The 9,270-nt window shown below is 38.1% G+C and overlaps 1 long non-coding RNA gene across 1 annotated transcript; it reads right to left on the reverse strand.

The window, feature by feature from the left end:
* Positions 1–3,940: 3,940 nt before the first annotated feature.
* LOC127529054 (uncharacterized) lies at positions 3,941–8,693 on the reverse strand. The gene is made up of 2 exons (XR_007935707.1): positions 6,618–8,693; positions 3,941–4,899 (listed from the first exon to the last, which is right to left on the reverse strand). It is a non-coding gene; the product is annotated as an uncharacterized LOC127529054 (long non-coding RNA).
* Between the last annotated feature and the right edge of the window lie 577 nt (positions 8,694–9,270).

The following is a 9,270-nucleotide window of genomic DNA, read 5'->3' on the forward strand; positions in this document are numbered from 1 at the left end:
CAGTGGGACACGGGGAAGACGTGCGCCCACGGGTGAAGATAAAATAAAAGTCTGTGTTTGTTTATACGTGCCTCTGTGTCCATCTGTGTTGGGTCGGGTGCCTATATAGCGCCTTTGTTACACTGCAAACATACAAACACTGGTCGTCTATGCATGTCAGATGAAAATGTCGAGTGTTTCTGAGGTGTGTTCAAATGCAGCCCTAGGAAATCCACATCACGGGCCAGCATTGATCTTGGAATTCCTCAAACAACAGTATGGCGTGTTCTTAGACAGCGTCTACATATGAAGCCTTACAAGTTGCAATTAGTGCAGGCATTGCATCCTGATGACCATGAAAAAAGGTTTGCATTTTGCAATGCAATTCTGGAGGATATAAAGAGGACAATTTTCCCGAACGACTAATTTTTTAGGATGAATCAACCTTCCATCTCTCTGGTAAGGTTAATTACCTCTATGATAGAATTTGGGGGTATGAAAATTCTTGCATAGTCATTGAACATGAAAGATACTCACCGAAGGTGAATGTTTTTGTACCATTTCTGCAAGAAAAGTTTATCAACCTTTCTTTTTTGCGGAGGAAACTGTGACTGGATTTTCATATCTGGACATGCTACAAAACTGGTTGTTTCCCCAACATCATGATGATTCAAATGAGTTCATTTTTATGCAAGATGGTGCCCCGCCTTATTTCCACTTGGAGGTCTGGTGTTTCCTGAACGAAACCATTTCAGGACGATGGATTGGAAGAGGTGGACAACAAGATCTTGCTCATTGTCTATGGCCTCCCAGGTCTCCAGACCTTACCCCCTGAGATTTTTATCTATGGGGGTATATTAAAGAAAGAGTGTTTTGATTTGCGACATCGAATTGAGGAAGCTGTGAATTCAGTAAATAGGGATTAGCTGACTCATGTGTGCCAAGAAATGGTCTATTGTATTGATGTTTTTCACACTACACATGGTGCTCATGTTGAGTGCATGCAACCTCAAGGACCATAGGACCAAACTTTGAACTTTCCTCTATCCACTGATGTGTGGAATGTGTTTCTGTCTTATACAGTTTGTTTGAAATACATTTTTGAAATCTGCTCTTTCACTTTGAATAGCCCTATACATAAACGATGTGAACAAGAATATAATCAGTAAGCTGGTTAAGTTTGCAGACAATACCAAACTAAGGTGCAAGGGCAGATAAACATTTAACGTAAGTAAATGTAAAATATCATACATGTAGGAAATTCAAATGTAAGATTAGAATATGGAATGAGAAGTTTGAAATTTGAAAGTACCCCTTATGAAAAGGACCTAAGAGTCATAGTGAAATCTACATCCAGTGTACTGAAGGGATCAAGAAAGCTAAGAGGAGGAGGCTGGGAGCATGCACTGATACAGCGTGTTGCTGCACCCATCACGACAAACCACCTCAAGATCCCAATTTATAACCATACAATAGGTGACACCTCTGTACCACACTAGTTTGAATGGAACAATGTGAGGTTTTTTACAGTGGCTGGAGTGCCAATACTGTGCACCAGCCCCCGGGTTTTCTCTGAAAATTGGTGGACCTGATTACAGGGATGGATGAGATAGGCTATATATCACGATGTTTGAAGTATAATTTAAGGGAGGTTTTATTTAAGTTATATAATAAGCTAGTTGTGCTACCTTTAAGACAGGTTGATATCTAAGTAATCGATATAGTCCTTGATGTTAATGTTTGCGGTGCAATATGCAATGCATATGTCTCTATTATATGCCTCATAAAAGCAGTGTTAATGTCTATGATGTGCCATCTGTTGGAATGACAAATGCAATGCATTTCATTACTAAACATGTGATGTGACATCTTTTGGAATGACACAGACATAGCAACTGGATGGACACTCAGACAGACACATAAACACTCACCCTTTCACTACGGTGGACTTGTCAGGCCTCACCTGCAGTACTGTGTACAAATTTTAGTCTTCAAATTAAAAGAAAAAGACAGCAACACTAGAGAAAGTCTACTGGAGAGTAACTAGGTTGATTCCAAGACTATGATGTATGAACTATGAGGAAATACTGAAGGAGTTAAACTTTTTCAGTTTAAGCAAACTGTGATTAAAAAGGAAGTGTTTAAAATTCTGAAAAGAATTAGCACAGCTGATCAGAGTTGTTACTTTAAAATAAATTATGGAAAAAAGAAAACAAGGGGACATGGTTAGAAATTTGTTTTGGCAAAATTTCACAGAAATGCTTGAAAATAGTTTTTTCATGCATAGAAACATAGACACATAGGATAAAATACCAAGTAGTGTAGTAGAGAGGAAGACTTTAGAAACCTTCAACTTGTAACTTGATGCTATTTTGCACAACGTATGTCAGTAGGATGGACAAGCTTTTTGGGCTGAATGGCCTGTTCTATTCACAATTTTTCTAATGTTTTAATTACAAACTTGTCTTAGCTAGCAACTGGTCCACTCATTATTGACTAATAATGCGTGGCCAACAATCCACCACTAAATCTATACGTATAAGACACTGGGGCAATTATTTACATAATTTTAGCTCCCATAAGCATAACTCCTCTACAAAACGTAGATCAGCAAGTGGAAAAATTAACTATGAAGTTGGAAGATGATGCTCGAGTTTGGTTTGTGATATCCTAAACTATAACTTATAAACAACTGGAAAAGTATTTTTCACTGTGGATGTATGGTTTCCTCCTACAACCTCAAAGACATGCAGGTTAGGAAGTCTGGCAATTCTGAATTGGCCTGATGTACACTGTATGGACAAAAGTATTGGGAAGCCTGACCATTACACCAACAGGAATTTTAATGACATTGCATTCAAATACATAGACTTTAATATGGAGGTGGTCCCCCCTTTGCAGCTATAACAGCTTCCACTCTTCCTGGAAGGCTTTTCACAAGATTAGGAACAGAATAGAAAAGGGCCTTCCCCAAACTGTTTCCACAAAGTTGGAAGCATAGCGTTGTCCAGAATGTCTTGCTATGCTGAAGCATTAAGATTGCTCTTCATTGGAAGGCCCCTTACCCTGAAAAACAGCCTCACAACATTATTCCTGCTCTACCAAAGTTCATACTGTAGTTGGCACAATGCAGTCAGGCAGGTAACCTTCTCCCGGCATCCACCAAACTCAGACTCGCTCACTGACTGCCAAACAGGGAAGAGTGATTCGTCACTCCATAGAACATGCTTCCACCACTCCATCCAACGCATGGCATTAAACTTGATGATTTGAGGCTTGCATGCAGCTGCTTGGCCACAGAAACCCATTCCATGAATCTCCTGACGCACGGTTTTTGTGCTTACATTAATGCCAGTGGAAGTTTGGAACTCTTCAGCTATTGATTCAGCAAAGTGTTGCCAACTTTTATGCACCATGCACCTTAGCAGTTGCTGACCACACTCTGCGACTTTATGTGGTCTTGCACTTTGTGGCCGAGTTGCTGTTGTTCCTAATCGTTTCCACTTTCCAATAATACCACTTATAGATGACCGTGGAATATCCAGCAGGGATGAAATTTCATAAACTGTCTTATTGCAAAGGTGGCACCCTATCACAGTACCCTCTTGAAGTCACTGAGCTCTTCAGAACGACCCAATCTTGTTTCACAAATGTTCGTAAATGCATGGTTAGGTGTGTGATTTTATACGCCTATGGCAATGAGCTGATTGAAACACCTGAATTCAATAATTAATAAGTACTGTATGTCCCAACACTTTTGTCCATATATTGTAAGTGTGATGGCCTCATGTCACATTCAGGATGGCTCCTGTCTTGCACCTGATGACACTGGGATAGACTCTGACCAACTGTGATCCTTTCTTGGAACAAGCAGAAAAAATAGCTCAATAAAAAAGACAAGTCAATTTCGAAGGAAGCCCGACAAATAAATGCAGTTATGAACCAAAGTGAACAGAGCTAGTATTCAGCACACAAAGTATTTATTGACTGTTAAATGACTCACTGTTTATTACAACACCAATCTAATGTTAGTGAGACACAGACACTGTAATGTCTTTGACAGCTGTATTTAAAAAGAATAAGATTCATCAAAACACAAGAGACATACTGCACAGGGAAGTGGGATAAAATAGCACATGATTATACCTCAAAGACAATGGTTGCTTCACATTTCTCCAACACATCTTTCAAAACAAAGAACAAGCTTTACTGCTAAATACTCATTGTGGAATAGCTAACAAAATCTTCAAAAGAATGAGTCAACAGACTGGCGATTAATTTTGGGATTGCCCACCCGACAAACAAAGGGAAGTGGTTGTACAGTGATCGGTGCTGCTGCCTCACAGTTCTAGATGACTAGGTTTGAATTCATGTCCAGCCACATTACATGTGCATAAAGATTTCACATTTTGCATGGACTTTTCTTTAGGTAATTAGGCTTTTGACCCACATCCCAAAGACATGTGTGTGAAGTTAAGCTGGTGATTGCAAACTGGCTTGGCACCCCATTAAGAGGCGCTTCCTGCCAGGATAGTCTCCACTCCTTTCAGACACTATAATTAGATTGAGTGGGTTTAGAAAGCCTCTAAACAAAACAATGCATTGTCCCTAATATTACTGAACAAAAATGAAAGTGTAAGGCTGTTTGAAGACTTACAGTAAATGAAAAGAAAATACACTTGGCATGTTTTCCTTAAGTTAAAGTTTAACATTCATTGTGTTGTAAAAGAAAAAGAAAGTAAAACCAACGAATGTAACATACTGTAAGATCATACACTGGGTATTTATTCATTTTTATATCTGGATATAAGATCATGGTTCATTTTCTTGATTCACAGTCTTTCTCATAATGCTTCTGACAAAGGCATTTTTACATCAAAACCAGAACGATGCAAGATATTTAAGTGTCCTGGGATTAAACTGAGGTTTAGACAAATAAACTCAAGTTTAAAACTTTACTCACAAAGTTTGTTAATTGCAATCAGATACCAAGCTGAACACTTTAAGGCTCTGTCACTTCACATTTACAGAGGTGTGAAAAACTATTTGCCCCCTTCCTGATTTCTTATTCTTTTGCATGTTTGTCACACAAAATGTTTCTGATCATCAAACACATTTAACCATTAGTCAAATATAACACAAGTAAACACAAAATGCAGTTTTTAAATGATGGTTTTTATTATTTAGGGAGAAAAAAAATCCAAACCTACATGGCCCTGTGTGAAAAAGTAATTGCCCCCTTGTTAAAAAATAACCTAACTGTGGTGTATCACACCTGAGTTCAATTTCCGTAGCCACCCCCAGGCCTGATTACTGCCACACCTGTTTCAATCAAGAAATCACTTAAATAGGAGCTGCCTGACACAGAGAAGTAGACCAAAAGCACCTCAAAAGCTAGACATCATGCCAAGATCCAAAGAAATTCAGGAACAAATGAGAACAGAAGTAATTGAGATCTATCAGTCTGGTAAAGGTTATAAAGCCATTTCTAAAGCTTTGGGACTCCAGCGAACCACAGTGAGAGCCATTATCCACAAATGGCAAAAACATGGAACAGTGGTGAACCTTCCCAGGAGTGGCCGGCCGACCAAAATTACCCCAAGAGCGCAGAGACAACTCATCCGAGAGGTCACAAAAGACCCCAGGACAACGTCTAAAGAACTGCAGGCCTCACTTGCCTCAATTAAGGTCAGTGTTCACGACTCCACCATAAGAAAGAGACTGGGCAAAAACGGCCTGCATGGCAGATTTCCAAGACGCACACCACTGTTAAGCAAAAAGAACATTAGGGCTCGTCTCAATTTTGCTAAGAAACATCTCAATGATTGCCAAGACTTTTGGGAAAATACCTTGTGGACTGATGAGTCAAAAGTTGAACTTTTTGGAAGGCAAATGTCCCGTTACATCTGGTGTAAAAGGAACACAGCATTTCAGAAAAAGAACATCATACCAACAGTAAAATATGGTGGTGGTAGTGTGATGGTCTGGGGTTGTTTTGCTGCTTCAGGACCTGGAAGGCTTGCTGTGATAGATGGAACCATGAATTCTACTGTCTACCAAAAAATCCTGAAGGAGAATGTCCGGCCATCTGTTCGTCAACTCAAGCTGAAGCGATCTTGGGTGCTGCAACAGGACAATGACCCAAAACACACCAGCAAATCCACCTCTGAATGGCTGAAGAAAAACAAAATGAAGACTTTGGAGTGGCCTAGTCAAAGTCCTGACCTGAATCCAATTGAGATGCTATGGCATGACCTTAAAAAGGCGGTTCATGCTAGAAAACCCTCAAATAAAGCTGAATTACAACAATTTTGCAAAGATGAGTGGGCCAAAATTCCTCCAGAGCGCTGTAAAAGACTCATTGCAAGTTATCGCAAACGCTTGATTGCAGTTATTGCTGCTAAGGGTGGCCCAACCAGTTATTAGGTTCAGGGGGCAATTACTTTTTCACACAGGGCCATGTAGGTTTGGATTTTTTTTTCTCCCTAAATAATAAAAACCACCATTTACAAACTGCATTTTGTGTTTACTTGTGTTATATTTGACTAATGGTTAAATGTGTTTGATGATCAGAAACATTTTGTGTGACAAACATGCAAAAGAATAAGAAATCAGGAAGGGGGCAAATAGTTTTTCACACCACTGTATATCCCATGAATTCTAATTCTTTCCCTTCTGAAAAGCTACCTTATATTTCAAAAAGCTCATCCATATCAAAATACACAAGTTAGGAGCTTGATGTAAATGAATATGGGCACATGGGTGAGTGTCCATTTAGGGTCAGTTTCTTCCTTGTATCCAACTGCTGCAAGGATGTAAACGTAAACTGTAAATGAAAAATTAAAGGACATGGCGTTATGGAAATTCTTAATTTTTGTAAGGATTCTTTCAACTGAATTTGAACAGGCATGGTGGCACCATGATGACTCAGATGAATAGAAAGAACTGCAATAGTCAAAGGGAGATGAAATTAAAAAATAATGATTTGCTAGAAGTAATAAAGGCTTCTTTTTAGATTTGTTCCTTGACCCAAGGTACAAAAGAAAGATTGGATCAGTTTTCCGATGTCTTTGTCAAAGGTCATTTTAATGTCAAAAGACATTTGAGATAAGAAGATACAGACTTAAAATTTGTAAGAAGTGAACCTAGTTTAGACTGGACCTGGTACTTTAGATTCCTGGGGTACATGGTGGCCAATTTATTTGAGTCATTTGGTTTAACCAAAAAGTAGAGGTGAGTATCATTTGTACAAACTACAGACACAGTACTGTGATGGGGGACTATGTCATGGGGTAACATGAAAAAAATCCACCAACAACAGCAGCAGAGTAGGCCCTAAAGTTGACATATAAGGACACACTTGAGTATGGGTTCGACTTCTAGCTCAAAAAAAAAACAAAAAAAACACACAAGCACAAGATTTTGTTAACTCCACACAGGAAATGCCCAGTGAACGAGGAACTGTGGAAAATGAAGCTGCAGCAATAAACACTGCACCATCTGCAGAATAAGCACTAAAACAAATTGTACATCTAGGAAATGAAATCTAAACCTGTGTAAAGTCTAACTAGAATTTCAGAAAAACTCAATGAGTGAAAAGCAGCACTGACTTTCAGGAGCACAAAATGTAGAGCTTTCACCACATACAGTACTATACATTGGAAAAGTCAATTTGAATTCATAAATGGAACCAGTTGTTTTGAGATAAACCTTAAGAGAGAAGTGTTTGAAAATCAGTCAATCTTGGGTTCTTTCTGAGGAAGAAGAAACTGGGGTGACACAAAGATCTTTAACGACAACAATGTCCAAACATATATTTAGAATCAACTCTTTTAGGGACTTGGGTGGTATAGCCCAGTTTGCATATAGTTGTTTTTATACATTATAAGAGTGTTGATTTTTTTTTTTTTTACGGTTTAACATTGAATACTTGATATTAGGATAAATAATATTAACTAATTCTTACTCCACTTAATAAACCAATCGTTAAAGCAGGACACTTAAGGTAAGAATACATCTGATCTCACATGAGTTGTTTAGAAGTACAATGAAGGCATCATAATTGTTAACAACAGAGAAGGGACACTTGCAGGATATCCATCAGCATATTCAATTAACATTAAAACAGGGTTATATAACACAGCAGTAACATACAGTAAGTCAACATTCTATCAAGGCACCTTTTAATTACTAAGAGCCTTCTCAAATATCACTGGCTGGGCAAATTGTACGATTCACTTTTGCACACCAGCAATGCAGGCACACTATGCCAGGGGAATACCACATAGATGCAAGGTGGAGATTAGCTAAAATGGAACCAAGGAAATAAACACCTTTTCTGATAAGCAGACCAGGAAAACATCACAAGTCATCTACCAGGAAAAAGCCTTGAAGCTTAAAAATTGCCCGTAACAAACTTTACAAAACAACCTAAAAATGCTTATTAGAATTTAAAAACAAAGTACAAGGAAGGAGGACTAGAACATTTATATTTACCCAAAATTACTTGCAAACCAGATGCTATACAAGATACCAGACAGATACTATAGGAGAAAAACCTGAAAATGCAGAAACTTTTTTTATTTTGCGCTTTCACTTTGTCTGCACATATGACCAAGTCAATTCATCTTTTCAATAAAGCAACAGCATCATAAAAGTAGTTATGATAAATCATGAAACAGTAACCATTGATAATGTTCCAAAAGTCTTGTGCAGTGAAACACACTTTTGTAAATACGGTACAGTATGTCACAGAATGTGCGCTCAATCAAGTAAAAACAAAGATACCAAATTTAAAGCATTCTTTACTTTTCTTTGTAAGCCTAGATACAACATTTTCTGAGAAATCTTCAACTTACTCTAGCTGGGAGAATTTTAAATATAAACATTCTCCCAAAGTTCTATATTTTTTCAGAGCATTTGCAAATATGTATTACCAGATACTTTTCTGAAAAGTTAGAGCTGCTTCATCTGGAATTTAAAACATTCACATATTCAAAAGAGGACTCTAAAGCAGAAGGTGGCATGACCCTTCCTGATATTTCAGTTCTATTATTGTGCATAACTGTACACTAAGACTTTGGAAGGACACAGAAAAAGCAAAGTCACAAACGCTTGGTTAGCAGTGGTGGATAAATCTCAGATTTTTGCACCAATAGACACTAAATTTACTCTCTGTGTGTATGCTTCTTTTTTCTTTTCAATGACGGTATATTATTCAACCATGCCAGCCAAACCTCACCCGACTGTACAAAATGTCTAAGATGTTTCATTGAGCATGACACTTAATCT

This window comes from Erpetoichthys calabaricus, chromosome 8 (genome assembly GCF_900747795.2).
Source record: "Erpetoichthys calabaricus chromosome 8, fErpCal1.3, whole genome shotgun sequence".
Classification (NCBI taxonomy): Eukaryota; Metazoa; Chordata; class Cladistia; order Polypteriformes; family Polypteridae; genus Erpetoichthys; species Erpetoichthys calabaricus.